The 14,904-nt window shown below is 35.2% G+C and overlaps 1 protein-coding gene and 1 pseudogene across 7 annotated transcripts in view; one reads left to right on the top strand and one right to left on the bottom strand.

Moving 5' to 3' along the window:
• The window catches only part of PEAK1 (pseudopodium enriched atypical kinase 1), a 305,281-nt gene that overhangs the window by 156,452 nt on the left and 133,925 nt on the right, over positions 1-14,904 (bottom strand). For 4 of the 7 annotated variants that reach the window (XM_031668449.1, XM_031668446.1, XM_031668447.1 and 1 more), the window contains one exon: positions 14,092-14,173. The exons of the other annotated variants lie outside the window; for them this stretch is intronic. The gene's annotated coding sequence lies outside the window, so the exon portion shown is untranslated. The remainder of the gene's footprint in view (positions 1-14,091; positions 14,174-14,904) is intronic. 7 annotated transcript variants of the gene reach the window in all.
• Positions 6,152-6,438, top strand: LOC101024334 (annotated as a pseudogene).

The following is a 14,904-nucleotide window of genomic DNA, read 5'->3' as shown; positions in this document are numbered from 1 at the left end:
TCAAAGAACTCCTGGGAAATTTCATTGCAAAAAGATCACCACCTAGGCACACAGGTTATCTAAAGTCAAGATGAATGAAAGAATCTTAAGGGCTGTGAGGCAAAAGTATCAGGTAACCTATAAAGAAAAACCTATCAGATTAACAGCAGATTTCATAGCAGAAACCCTACAAGCTAGAAGGGACTGGGATCCTATCTTTAGCCTCCTTAAACAAAAATAATTATCAGTCAAGAATTTTGTATGCAACAAAACTAGGCTTCATAAATGAAGAAAATATATGGTATTCTTCAGACAAACAACTGCTGAGAGAATTAGCCACTACCAAGCCAGCACTACAAGCACTGCTAAAAGGAGCTCTAAGTCTTGAAACAAATCCTCCAAATACACCCAAATCGAATATCCTTAAAGCATAAATCTCACAGGACCTATAAAACAACACCACAATGAAAAAAAAAAAAAGGTATTCAGGCAATAAATAGAGCAATGAATAGAATAGTACCTCACATTTCAATACTAACGTTGAAAGTAATGGGCCTAAATGCTCCACTTAAAAGATAGAGAATGGCAGAATGGATAAGAATTCAGTAATTAAGTATCTGCTGTCTTCAAGAGACTCACCTGACACAAAAGGACTCACATAAAGTTAAGGTAACGGGGTGGAAAAAGATACTCCATGCAAATCGGCACCAGAAGCAAGCAGGAATAGCTATTCTTGTATCAGACAAAACAAACTTTAGAGCAACAGCTGTTAAAAAAGATAAAGAGAGACACTGCATAATGATAAAAGGTCTAATACAACAGGAAAATATCACAATCCTAAATAGATATGCACCTAACACTGGAGCTCCCAATTTATAAAACAATTACTACTAGACCTAAGAAATTAGATAGGCAGCAACAAAATAATAGTGGGAGACTTCAATACTTCACTGACAGCACTAAACAGGTAATCAAGACAAAAAGTCAACAAAGAAACAATGGGCTTAATAGACGTTTACATAACATTCTACCCAACAACTACAGAATACACATTCTATTCATCAACACATGGAACATTCTCCAAGACAGACCATATGACAGGCAACAAATTCTCAACAAATTTAAGAAAATCGAATTATACAAAGCACTTTATTAGACCACAGTGGAATAAAATTGGAAATCAACTTCAAAAGGAACCCTCAAAACCATGCAAATACACGGAAATTAAATAACATGTTCCTGAATGATCACTGAGTCAAAAGTGAAATCAAGATGGAAATTAACAAAGTATTTGAACTGAACAATAATAGTGGCACAACCTATAAAAACCTCTGGGATATAGCAAAGGCAGTGCTAACAGGAAATTCATAGCATTAAATGCCTACATCAATAAGTCTGAAAGAGCACAAACAAGACAATCTAAGGTCACACCTCAAGGAGCTACAGAAACAAGAACAAACCAAACCCAAGCCCAACAGAAGAAAATAAGCAACCAAGATCAGAGCAGAACTAAATGAAATTGCAACAAACAAAAAAATACAACAGATAAATGCAATAAAAAGCTGGTTATTTGAAAAGATAAATAAAATTGATAGACCAGTAGTGGGATTAACCAAGAAAGAAGAGAGAAGATCCAAATAAGCTCAATTATAAACAAAATGGGAGATATAACAGCCAATACTACAGAAATACAAAATATCACTCAAGGCTACTATGAACACCTTTATGTGCATGAACTAGAAAACTAGAGGAGATAGATAAATTCCTGGAAATATACAACCCTCCTAGGTTAAACCAGGAAGAAACAGAAACTCTGAACAGACCAATAACAAGAAATAAGACTGAAATTGTAATTTAAAAGTTACCAACAAAAAAAGTCCAGGACTAGATGGATTCACAGCTGAATTCTATCAGACATTTAAAGAAGAACTGGTTACCAATCCTATTGACACTACTCCGAAAGACACAGAAAAAGGGAATCCTCTTGAAATCATTCTATGAAGCCAGTTTCACCCTAATACCAAAACCAGAAAAGGACATAACCAAAAAAAGAAAACTACAAACCAATATCCCTGATGAACATAGATGCAAAAATCCTTAACAAAATACTAGCTAAATGAATCCAACAGCAGATCAAAAAGATAATCCACCATGATCCAGTGGGTTTCATACCAGGGATGCAGGGATGGTTTAACATCGGCAAGTCAATAAATGTGATACACCACATAAAAAGAATTAAAAACAAAAATCACATGATCATCTCAATAGATGTGGAAAAAGCATTTCACAAAATCCAGCATCCCTTTATGTATGATTAAAACCCTCAGCAAAACTGGTAAAGAAGGAACATACCTTAAGGTAATAAAAACCATCTATGACAAGCTCACAGCTAACACTATAATGAATGGGGAAAAGTTGAAAGCATTCCCCCTGAAAACTGGAATAGGACAGGGATGCCCACTTTCACCACTTCTATTCAACACAGTACTGGAAGTCCTAGTCAGAAAAATTAGACAAGAGAAAGAAATAAAGGGCATCCAAATTGGCAAACAGAAGTCAAACTGTCGCTGTTTGCTGATGACATAATCGTATACCTAGAAAACCCTGAAAGACTCATCCAAAAAGCTCCTGAACTAGTAAATGAATTCAGCAAAGTTTCAGGATACAAAATTAATGTATACAAATCAGTAGCCCTGCTATACATCAACAGCAACCAAGCTGAGAATCAAATTAAGAAATCAATCCTTTTTATAATAGCTGTTAAAAACAAAAACAAAAACAAAAAACTTAGGAATATACTTAATCAAGAGGTGAAAGTGAAAGACCTCTGCAAGGAAAACTACAAAACACTGCTGAAAGAAATTATAGATGACAAAACAAACAGAAACATATCCCATGTTCACGGATGGGTAGAATCAATATTGTGATAATGACCATACTGCCAAAAGCAATCAACAAATTCAATGCAATTCCCATCAAAATACCACCACCATTCTTCACAGAACTAGAAAAAACAATCCTAAAATTCACATGGAACCAAAAGAACCCACATAGCCAAAGCAAGACTAAGCAAAAAGAACAAATTTGGAGGCATCACATTACCCAACTTCAAATGATACTATAAGGCCATAGTCACCAAAACAGCATCGTACTGGAATAGAAACAGGCACACAGACCAATGGAACAGAATAGGGAATCCAGAAATAAAGCGAAATACTTACAGTCAACTGATCTTTGACAAAGCAAACAAAAACATAAAGTAGGAAAAGGAAACTATCTGCAGCAACCTAGATGGAATTGGAGACCATTATTCCCAGTGAAGTAACTCAGGAATGGAAAACCAAACATAGTATGTTCTCACTCATAAGTGGAGGCTAAGCTATGAGCATGCAAAGACATAAGAATGACACAATGAACTTTGAGGACTTGGAGGAAGAGTAAGAGGGAGATGAGGGATAAAAGACTACATATTGGGTACAGCGTGTACTTCTAGGGTGATGGGTGCACCGGGAGACGGAGGTTGCAGTGAACTGAGATCGCAGTGCAGCCTGGGCGACAGAGTGAGACTCTGTCTCAAATAAATAAGTAAATAAATAAAATTAAAAAGTAAAAAAATAAAAAGGAAAAGAAAAAAAAATGTATTTTTTAAAGAAAGAAAAAGAATTATCTCACAAGGATTTTAAGGCAGCCACCATTAAAATGCTTCAACGGGCAATTACCAACATACTGGAAACAAATGAAAAGAACAGAAAGCCTGAGTAAAGAAAGTCTCAGCAGAGAAAAATAGAATGTAAATAATGAAATTACAAAACCAAAATTACAATAACTGAAATCAATGTCAGTGGATGGGTTCAATAGCAGAATGGATGTGACAGAAGAAGGAATCAGTATACTAAAAAATAAAACAATAGAAATTTGCCAGTCTGAACAATAGGAAGAAAACAAACCAAAAAATAACAAACAAACAGAACTCTGGTGACTCGTGAAACTATAATAAAAGACTAACATTCCTGTCACCAGAGTCTCAAAAGGAGAGGAAAAAAAGGACAGAACTGAAAAATAATTTGAAAAAATATGACTGAAAAGTTCTCAAAAGACATAAACCTACAGATTCAAGAAGCCAAGTAAACCCCAAACAGTGTAAACCCCAAATCAATCCATGCCAAAATACATCAAAGTCAAACTTCTGAAAACTGAAGACATAGAAAAAATCTTGAAAGCAGCATCAGAAAAATAACATTTTCCCTAGAGGGGAAAAACAGTTTAACGACAGTAAATTTCTCATTAAAAACCATGGAAGCCAGAAGGAACTGGCACGATTTATCTTTCAGGTGCTAGGAGAAAAGACATGTTAACTCAGAGTTCTTTATCCAGCAAAAATATCCTACAGCAATGAAGAAAAAAATAAAAATATTTATAGAGAAAGGATAATTTCTCACTAGCATACCTGCTTTAAAAGAATAAAGAAAATTCTCTAAGCAGAAAGGAAATGAAAAAAGATCTCAAATAATCCAGGAATTGTGGATAACGAGGAAGGAAGGATGACAGAAGGATGAAAAATATGTATAAATACAACAGATTCCTGTTCCACTTGAGTTTTTCAAATTATGTTTGACTGCTGAAGCAAAAATTATAATGCTGTATGATATGGTTCAAAATGTATGTAAAGAAAATAAAACCATTAATACACATAAAATATATATATAAACATGCACATAATATACACATATACATATATTAGAAACATTTAAAAATGTTAAGATAATTAAATGGGGGGGGAATAAAGGGAGCAAAAGTTTCTATACTTTACTGGAAGTGATAAAATGTAGCATCACCAAGTAGCACTGTAGTACAGCCAACTATGATTTGTTACATACAAAATGTAGTATCTAGAGTGATGAAAAAAAGCCATACAAAGAGATATACTTTAAAACACTGAATGCTAAAAAGTATTCAAGTAACCTGCAGGAAAGCCAGAAAAAAAAAAAAAAAAAACAAAGTGTGACACATCCATACTGTGGAAAACTAACTATATTGGCAATAAATAGGAATGATTCTTGACATCTCAACTTAGATGGATCTCAAGGGCATTATGCGGAGTAAAAAAAAGCCAATCTCAAAGGTTTTATACTATATGATTCCATTTATATAACATTCTCAAAATGACAAAATTATAGAGATGGTTACCAAGGGTGAGGAATGGTGGAAGGGAGTGGGTGTGCGTGAGACTATACAGAGGCAGCAAAGGGACATCATTGGGTTAAGGAATTCTGTATCTTGGTTGCAGTGTTGGTTACATGAATCTACACATGTGATAAAATACCAAAGAACGATATACTACTTGCTTTACAGCAATGTCAATGTACTGGTTTTAATATTGTTCTATAGCTACATAAGATGGAAAAAAATTATAGCAACTTTATTCATAATAGATAAAACCTGAAAATAAGAAACTAATCTGAAAAGGCAACATATTGTATGATTCCAATTATATGATATTCTGAAAAAGTTAAAACCATGGAGAGAGTAAAAGGTTCAGTGGGTTGTCAGGGGCCAGAGAAGGAAAAGGGATGAACAGGCAGAATGCAGAGGATTTTCAGGGCAGTGAAAATAGTCTATATGATACTAGAATGGTAGACAGCTGTCATTACGCATTTATCCAAACCCATAGAATGTACAACACCAAGAGTGAACACTAATATAAACTATAGACTTGCGGTGATTATGATGTCTCAGTGAAGGTTCATCAATTGTAGCAAATGTACCATTCTGGTGGGGATGTTGATAATAGGGAATGCTATACACTTGTGGGGGCGAGGGTGTGTGGGATATCTCTATACCTTTTTCTCAGTTTTGATGTTGAACCTAAAATTGCTCTAAAAAAATGAAGTCTTTTGAAGAAACATTGGAAACGAAATGTTCATGAACAGGTGATTAAGTATATTGTGATACAGTCATACAATGGAATACTATTCAGCAATTAAAATAATGAACTACTAATACACACAACATATGAATTTCAAAAAATTAAGCTGAGAGAAAAGCTAGATTCAAAAAGAGTATATAATAATTCAATTTATAGGAGCAGTGTGAAGAAGCAGCAGCAAGAACGATCCCCAGACTGACCAAAGCCCACACAATGCACCTATGTCCTGCCAGCATCACCACCACCATGCCAAAGAGAAAGGCTGAAGGGGATGCTAAAGGAGATAAAGTCAAGGTGAGGGACAAACCACAGAGAAGATCTGCAAGGTTGTTTGCTAAACCTGCTCCTCCAAAGCCAGAGACTGATCCTAAAAAGGCCCCTGCAAAGAATGGAGAGAAGGTACCCAAAGGAAAAACGGGAAAAGTTGACACTGGCAAGGAGAATAAGCCTGCAGAAAATAGAGATGCCAAAATAGACCAGGCACAGAAAGGTGAGGGTGCTGGAGATGCCAAATGAAGCATGTGCATTTTTGATAACTGTGTACTTCTGGTGACTATACAGTTTGAAATACTATTTTTTATCAAGTTTTATAAAAATGCAGAATTTTGTGGGTTTTTTTTTTTTTTTTTTTTTTTTTTTGAGACGGAGTCTCACTCTATCATCCAGGCTGGAGTGCAATGGTGCGATTTCTGCTCACGGCAACCTCTGCCTCCTGGGTTCAAGCCATTCTCTAGCCTCAGCCTCCTGAGTAGCTGGGATTACAGACTCATGCCACCACACCCGGCTAATTTTTGTATTTTTAGTAGAGATGGGTTTCACCATGTTGATCAAGCTGGTCTTGAACTGACCTCAAGTGATCCGGCTGCCTCGGCCTCCCAAGGTGCTCGCGTGTGTGTGTGTGTGTGTGTGTGTGTGTGTGTTTTCAAAGCTATGTTGTTAGTACACAGAACACTTACTGTTGTTTTTGGGGGAAGGGGTATATGTCACTAATAAAATGTCTCCAAAGCTGGATTGATGGGGAAAATACCTTTCCCTTCTAGTTTTGAGAGACTTCCTCTTGGATCTCAGGAGGAGGGACTCCCTGACTTAGACACACATGGCTTCCTTGGCACAAAAGCCTGTTGGATGGAAAAACAAATTTGTTTTTACGTTCTTGTCTCCCTTTCCACCTTTCAGCATAGACTTAACTTCCTTAAACCCACACATCTGCTGGGATCTGACCCCCAATGATTGGTTACCAGTGTTTCAGGCAATCTGGATGTTCCAGTGATACCACTGAGATGGAGCCCCTCAAAAGAGCAGTGGTTCCATTTCTAGACTGGATCTTCAGATAAATTCTGCCATTTCATTTCACTGCCTGAGTCAGGATTGGCTTGTGAAAAGTTGTTAAACAATATTTAAATGTGAAATGTCAACCTCACTCTAAACTTTCCCTGTTCACAGCATCACATGAAGACTTCATTGGGTTTATAGTGGCTTTCTGATTTTTGGTAGTCCATTGAAGAAGGGAGTTTGAAAGTTGTTGTATGTATACTGTTAATGATTCTCTGCCCATGTCCTGCCTGAAATACCATGATTATTTATGTTAAGTATCTTTAATAAAGCTGGACACAGTTTGGCTAGGAAATAAAATTCCATTTATACAATATTCTGGAACAGGTAAAACTATAATGATGAAGTACAGATCAGTAATTGTTAGATGTAGGGAGAGATTTTGACTAAAAAGGGACAGCCAGAAGTTTTCTAGGGTGATGGGACTGTTTGTTTCCTGTTTGTAGTGGTAGTTATATGGATCCATACATGTGTTAAAGCTCACAGAACTTATTTAAAAAGTCAGTTTTGGGCCAGGCATGGTGGCTCATGCCTGTAATCCCAGCACTTTGGGAGGCTGAGGCAGGCAGATCACTTGAGGTCAGGAGTTCGAGACCAGCCTGGCCAACATGGTGAAATCCTGGTCTCTAGTAAATACACAAAAATTAGCTGGGCATGGAGGCAGGCACCTATAATCCCAGCTACTCAGGAGGCTGAGGCACAAGAATCGCTTGAAAATGGGAGGCGGAGGCTGCAGTGAGCTGAGATCATGCCACTGTACTCCAGCCTGGGCGACAGAGTGAGGCTCCATCTCAAAAAAAAAGGGTTAGCTTTACTGTATATAAATTTTAAAAACTAACAACAAAATAAAATAATTTCCCATCACAACTTTTCAAATTCTATCTTCAATTATTTAATAGATACGTAAAGTGTATTCTAATCTTAGTTCTGTTGCCACCTATATAACACTTGAGGAGGTAGCTTCACACCCTTAGTTTCACTTTGCAAAATGAAAGGGGATAATCAAATGATTTCTGAAGCCTTTTCTTATTCTAAAACCTGTTCCTATTCCATATTTCTGTTAAATTTTTATTATTTTAGAATTAACAAGGAACACAAAATATTTTAATGCACTCAAGTGGACTCTATAAACTTCTTTCACACAGTGTGGGCTGGCTTGCAATATTCTTGTTATTGGTTTTATGTGATCTTTTATGGGCTCTAAACATTTGACCTTACTTAGTAGCTTTGTGTAGATGATCACTAGATAGCACTCTCATCTCTGGAATAATCAGGTTTCTGACTATAAGAGCTGTACAAGATTTCTATTTCCTGGCTGGGCATGGTGGCTCATACCTGTAATCCCAGCACTTTAGGAGGCTGAGGCAGGTGGATCACTTGAGGTCAGGAGTTTCAAGAGCAGCCTGGTCAACATGGTGAAACCCTGTCTCTACTAAAAATACAAAAATTAGCCAGGTGGGGTGGCATCTGTAATCCCAGGAGGCTGAGGTTAGAGAATCGCTTGAACCCAGGAAGCGAAGGTTGCAGTGAGCCGAGATTTGCCATTGCACTCCAGCCTGGGCAACAGAGCGAGACTCCATCTCAAAAAAAAAAAAAAAAAAAAAAATTACATTTCCTTTATCATATCAGACTTTGTCTATAGTTTGCTGTAAAAAGAGTATGTGAAATGCTATTTCTGCCAGCCAAATGATGCCTATTGTTATTAATTTTTATAAGACATGATATTCATATTGCTGGAGAAAAGAAAGTCATTTTTACTGAATTCATTCAATATAATCAAAAACTTTTTTTTTTAACCTTACATAGAAAATCTGGAGTCCCCAAATCTTTTGCAAAGATCTTCATTTCTCCTATAGAAGAGCTGCAGACTGGCAACATACTATACTACCAAATCTTATATTAAAATGTTCTGTTTATATATAAGTATAAACAAAGCTATTGAGGAAGTTCATACAATTCAAGAATCAAATTTAATAACTTCATAGAAAACCCTCATTGCAATTAGCAACTTTTCAATTTTTTTGGAGATGGGTTTTCATAAAAGAAATAAAAAGACCCAAGAGCAAATTATTATCTCTTTCAACAATACTCTCAATTTTGTACAGCAGAATAATTTTTGAATATTTATGAAAATCATCCAAATTTCTCACATTGGGAATTAAGAAAACTAAAGGTGGCATATATATGTTAATGAAATATTCAATAACTATTTGAATATTTATACTTACTTGGTACTATTTTTCTCTGATAAATTCAAATAACTGGGCAACTCAAGGTGGACTGATCTTACAAATGCAGGCCAACAGATTCTGTAATTCTCCTTTATTACCTATACTTCTATTTTTTAAAACTCTGAATCAACCCATTTAATTCTCTCAAATACAACACAAAGAAATAAAACAAAGCCCTGAGCTACATTTAATCATTTAATTGTTAAGTAGCAACACACTTGCAAAAGAAAAAACCAATCAATATTTCCAAATAATTCTATCACCATGCTAAACTTTAAAATAACTTGGTCAAGAAAGAAGCTATAAATCAAATTTATTTCCTGGGTGTTTAGATCACAAACCCAAATATACACATACATACATATACACATAAATCAACAGCTCCGTATTTCCCTTATTGCCATCCTGAGGTTTACTGAATATGACATCGAAGAGTTCCTCAAATTTCCATACATCTAAGAACTTATCTCATTTTTAGAAAATATCCTGGCACAGAAAGCAGACTACATAGAAATAAATCTACATTAAAACTAATCAATAGCTAGGAAAAACAATTTAATGCTAACGAATTTGTCAACAAGACTTGTTAAAAAAAAAAGTTACTGTTTCAGCAATTTCTTCATTGGAATAGTTTAAAAAGTTAAAAGGCTTTGGGTATTAAAACCATGCCTTCTGAATCACAAGGCCATACACGTGTAAAAAGGGAATGTTTTAATACGAATGGGACACCAGCCTGGAAGCCTGGCTTGCTTGCAGTTGACTCTAGATCAGGAATTCTTTAAGCCTAAAGCCAAACAAGAGAAACTCACAGATCACAGGAAAAAGCCCAGTCATCTTGAAAAATTCTAAACCCTCAGTTAAATGTCGTAACCTTTTTATGAACACTAAATCACAATGGGCCAATGAGAAACTAACAGTAGTCCTTAAAACTGACTACAATCTGGGTTAGCAAGACACAATCGTATTACAATAGGTACAATTTAATGAAACTGTGTTAGGAATTTGAAGTTTCCAGGAAACTAGCTCCTTAGTTATCTCAAAACAAAAATCAAAAAATTAATTACTATGAAGGGGCCTCTTCATCTTTTCCTTTAAAGCACCATTAAAAAGTGGCTGTAAAAAAAACCTTTACACGTTTTGAAGTGAGACATAGAGTTGAGAATTAAAAACTAGCTCTATTCAAGTCTGCATCAAATATCATTTTGAATTCCATGGATCTGTGATGGCGTGAGAATGGGTACGCAATAAGAGGTGGAGCTCTGTAGAGCAGGGCGTAAGGAAAGAACATCAGCAGCTGGGCAAGAGAATATTATAATGGACTCTTAAGAAAAACAGACTTCAGAAAGGACATAATACATTTTTCTTCTCTAAAATAAGTCAAATCTCATAATGTTGCTTTCAAATTTTGTTGTATATCAACTCCATCCTTTGCTGTTTTCCTTATTTGATTAGAACCATCTGGGAGATCCTCCTTTCTTTTATTAGTTCTACAGAATACATGCAGTTAATCATCTTAAAAAAAAAACATTTTAATATAGAACAACAACTAGAGATTGTATTAATGATCAAATTTTCATATCTGCAGAGAAAGCACCATCATACCACGTAATCTAGAAAGTCAGTTCCTTTTAAAGGAGAGACAATTTGGGAAAAAAATTGTAAAAGAAAAACTGCTCATGCCTACATACTAGTTTTAAAATTATTTTCTTTCCAATTAAAAAAATACTAAAAAGTTACAAAAAAGTTGTAGCTCTACAACTACAAAGTGGAAATAAAAAAGAAAACTCACTTCAATAAAGGCAATGAAATAATTAAATAATTTTACATAAAGCTTAGCTTCCCATGCTTATTTATTTGTTTTCAAAGTATCTTTTCAAATTAACTGTTTGAAATTTTCCTTAGCTCACCTACAATTTATGAATACTTTATTATAAAGTATGATTTCTCCTTGCATTATTTAGTCAGGATAAAGTATGTTATTGATAAACACAAGGATATTAAAAGTCAATTATGCTTATTCTTAAGCCAGGAATAAATGAAAACCAAAATTAAATCAACTCATAGACCTTATTACTTGCCACTTCCTTTCCTCTTTGTTACTGCTATTTACATAGCTGTAGTCATTACTACTTTCATGTTAGAAAATGTTTTGTTTCTTCTGCTTGGATTTTTTCATAAATCACTGAATTCTCACTTTCTCACAAAATAGTACTTCATTGAAGGATGTAATTAGTCTCACTAAAGCAAGAAAACATGATAAACTCGGTTGAGAGTCACAGAGTCACTTTATCTAGCCCAGCTATATGACTAATTCAATCTGGTCTTGTATACAATGAAGAGAATAGTATTTAACCCACAAGAGTATGGTGATGAGCCTCACATGAGATTAATGTATGTAAAAGAACAAAGAGCTTTGAAATGTTTACAGTGCCATACAAACGTGAAGGTCTCAGTCTCTCCATCTGTCACCTGGGAGGAATTAATGAAGTGATCTCTAAAGACTTATCTCTCAACCAAAAATTCTTAGCTATTCACATGTAAAAAAATTCACATTTAAAAAATCTACTGATAGGATAATTGTATCATTGTAAGGGACTTAGGGAACAATGAAGTCAATCTTCTCATCTTACAAAACATATGAAAACAGGTTAAGATACTTGTAGAGCACATGAGTCAGCAGGAAAGCTGGGAATTGAAAGAACCCAGATCTGAGCCCCACCTCAAAGTCCTTTCTATCATATGTTGCTGTTCACAATTCTGTGAATTTAAAATCTCTCTTCACCACAGGATCATGTAACCTAAATTACTTTTTCAAACTGATTACAATGAAAAGCTTGTTAAGATGTAAATATTATTTTGGTAAGGTGATTTAACTGCTAATAGTTGAATTAAGATGTTTACAAATGACACTAATAGCAACAGAGCTCAGACTAAATTGTCCAGCTATTTGTTTGGTTTGTGTAATATTAAATTTTAAGTTGGCTGGGTGCAGTGGCTCAAGCCTGTAATCCCAGTACTTTGGGAGGCCGAGGCGGGTGGATCATGAGGTCAGGAGATTAAGACCATCCTGGCTAACACAGTGAAACCCCGTCTTCTCTACTAAAATACCAAAAAAAATTGACCAGGCGTGGGGGCACACACCTGTAGACCCAGCTACTCGGGAGGCTGAGGCAGGATAATTACTTGAACCCAGAAGGCGGAGGTTGCAGTGAGCTAAGATTGTGCCACTGCACTCCAGCCTGGGCGACAGAGTGAGACTCCGTCTCAAAAAATAAAAAATAATAATAATAAACAAAAAAAAGATTAAGTCAATAGACATGGTGTAAACCCTATCTAACCTTTCCCAATACACGGTTTTGAATCTGCTTTTGGTACTTACTAGCTATGTGATCTCGGGCAATTTGCTTATTTCTTTGTTTTAAAGATGAGGGATAACACCAAGTATGTCACCTGGCTGTTGTTAATTAAATAAGTTAGTTCATGTTAAGTCCTTATAATAGTGTCTAGCACATAGTAAGTGCTTACAAATGTTAGTTCCCGTCTCTAATCTTCTAAACTTCTGAAGAATAGAGAATACGCTCCCCCTTTTTACTTCATCAGAAAGTAAATGAAATAAATTCCTTAAATGAAAGTAAATTCCTTAAATGAAATACATATGATCTCCACCCTCTACTTCAGTAATCAGCTAGTTGCACAACAACTAAACCTAAATAAAATAGGGAACATTGTGACATAATGGAAGGCAAATACGGTTTGGAGTCAACAGATATGAGTCTGAATCCCACCTTAACTCTTTAAGAGCTTCTGACCTCAAGCAATTTACCAAACCTCACAGAACTTTCCATGTTAAAATGAGATTGCTAACTAGCTTTTTATAATTTTGTCTTTCATATTCATAGTTAAGTTGCAAATAGTTTGATATCCCCTATGTCATTTTTTTTTAATTGCATCTATTTGATTCTTCTCTCTTTTCTTCTTTATTAGTCTGGCTAGCAGTCTATTTTGTTGATCTTTTCAAAAAAACAGCTCCTGGAGACACTGATTTTTTGAAGGGTTTTTTGTGTCTCTACCTCCTTCAGTTCTGCTCTGATCTTAGTTATTTCTTGTCTTCTGCTAGCTTTTGAATTTGTTTGCTCTTGCTTCTCTAGTTCTTTTAATTTTGATGTTAGGGTGTTGATTTTAGATCTTTCCTGCTTTCTCTTGTGGGCATCTATACACTGCTTTAAATGTGTCCCCGAGATTCTGGTATGTTGTATCTTTGTTCTCAAAGAACATTTGGTTTCAAAGAACATCTTTCTTTCTGCCTTCATTTCGCTATTTACCCAGTAGTCATTCAGGAGCAGGTTGTTCAGTTTCCATGTAGTTATGCGGTTTTGAGTGAGTTTCTTAATCCTGAGTTCTAATTTGATTGCACTGTGGTCTGAGAGACTGTTATGATTTCTGTTCTTTTGCATTAGTTGCAAATAGTTTGAAAAGGGCATGTCTTACTCATCTTTGTCTCCTCCATACTATTATGACAAGGTTTGAAATTATTAGATTTTTGCTGGAATAAGACAGGCGATTAATAAAAGAGATTCAAGACCAGAATAAATATGTTACGTTATGGAAAGAAAAAGTACAAACCTGGTTTAATTGGCTCCAACTCTGGGCACTATGTCGTTGCTTCCTTTTCTCTCCTTACAAATGGATCTCAAGTATTATTTTCCTTTTAGAACATGCAAAGTGGGGAAGATATCTTAATAAAGGGCATTTGAATCACTCTTTAAAACTAAGCATTCTTTAATTCACCATAAGGCAGAATCAAACTCTTACTTATTCTATTTGATGAACTTGTTTTTAAGCTATAAAATAACTAGGAGGCGTTTTAATTGGTTAATATAACAGAAACATTATAGGCTTAAGTAGCCAAAAAGTAAACATATATTATAGTGCATTAAAATAAATTTGTTCCTTACTTCAAAAAATTACTTTCAAAGAATAGCAATACCTCTGTTAAAGATAACTTCACTATTCAGGGGTTGCATGAAACAGTGTAGTGTATTATAATACATTACACAAAAATACTTTCGGTTCCTATAGTTCTTAACCTTTTGGGTGGAAGGTGAGTGGTGAGTTATATAAAACTTCGATAATCCAAAAGAAGCTATAAATTGCATCCTCATAAAAATGTATATATATGCATCATATCTTGCATATAATTTCAGCTGAGTCATGAAACCCAGTCATGTACCCTGTGGATCTCTAAAACCTGTTGGTAGACACTGTTCTTGAGTTTTAAAACATGAACAGACTTAAGAAAAATGAAGAAATAGTGACCCAGAGAGATGAAAAAGATTAAATAAGGCCACACTGTACTCAGGAAGAGGAGGATGTTCAGCTACCATATTAATCCACATAAGACTGACCATGCAAAATTTAGTGCAAATCAGTGCCTTC

Source organism: Papio anubis, chromosome 7, assembly GCF_008728515.1.
Source record: "Papio anubis isolate 15944 chromosome 7, Panubis1.0, whole genome shotgun sequence".
NCBI lineage: Eukaryota > Metazoa > Chordata > Mammalia > Primates > Cercopithecidae > Papio > Papio anubis.
Note: the sequence above shows the minus strand (reverse complement) of the source record. Positions and strands in the feature narration are given on the sequence as shown.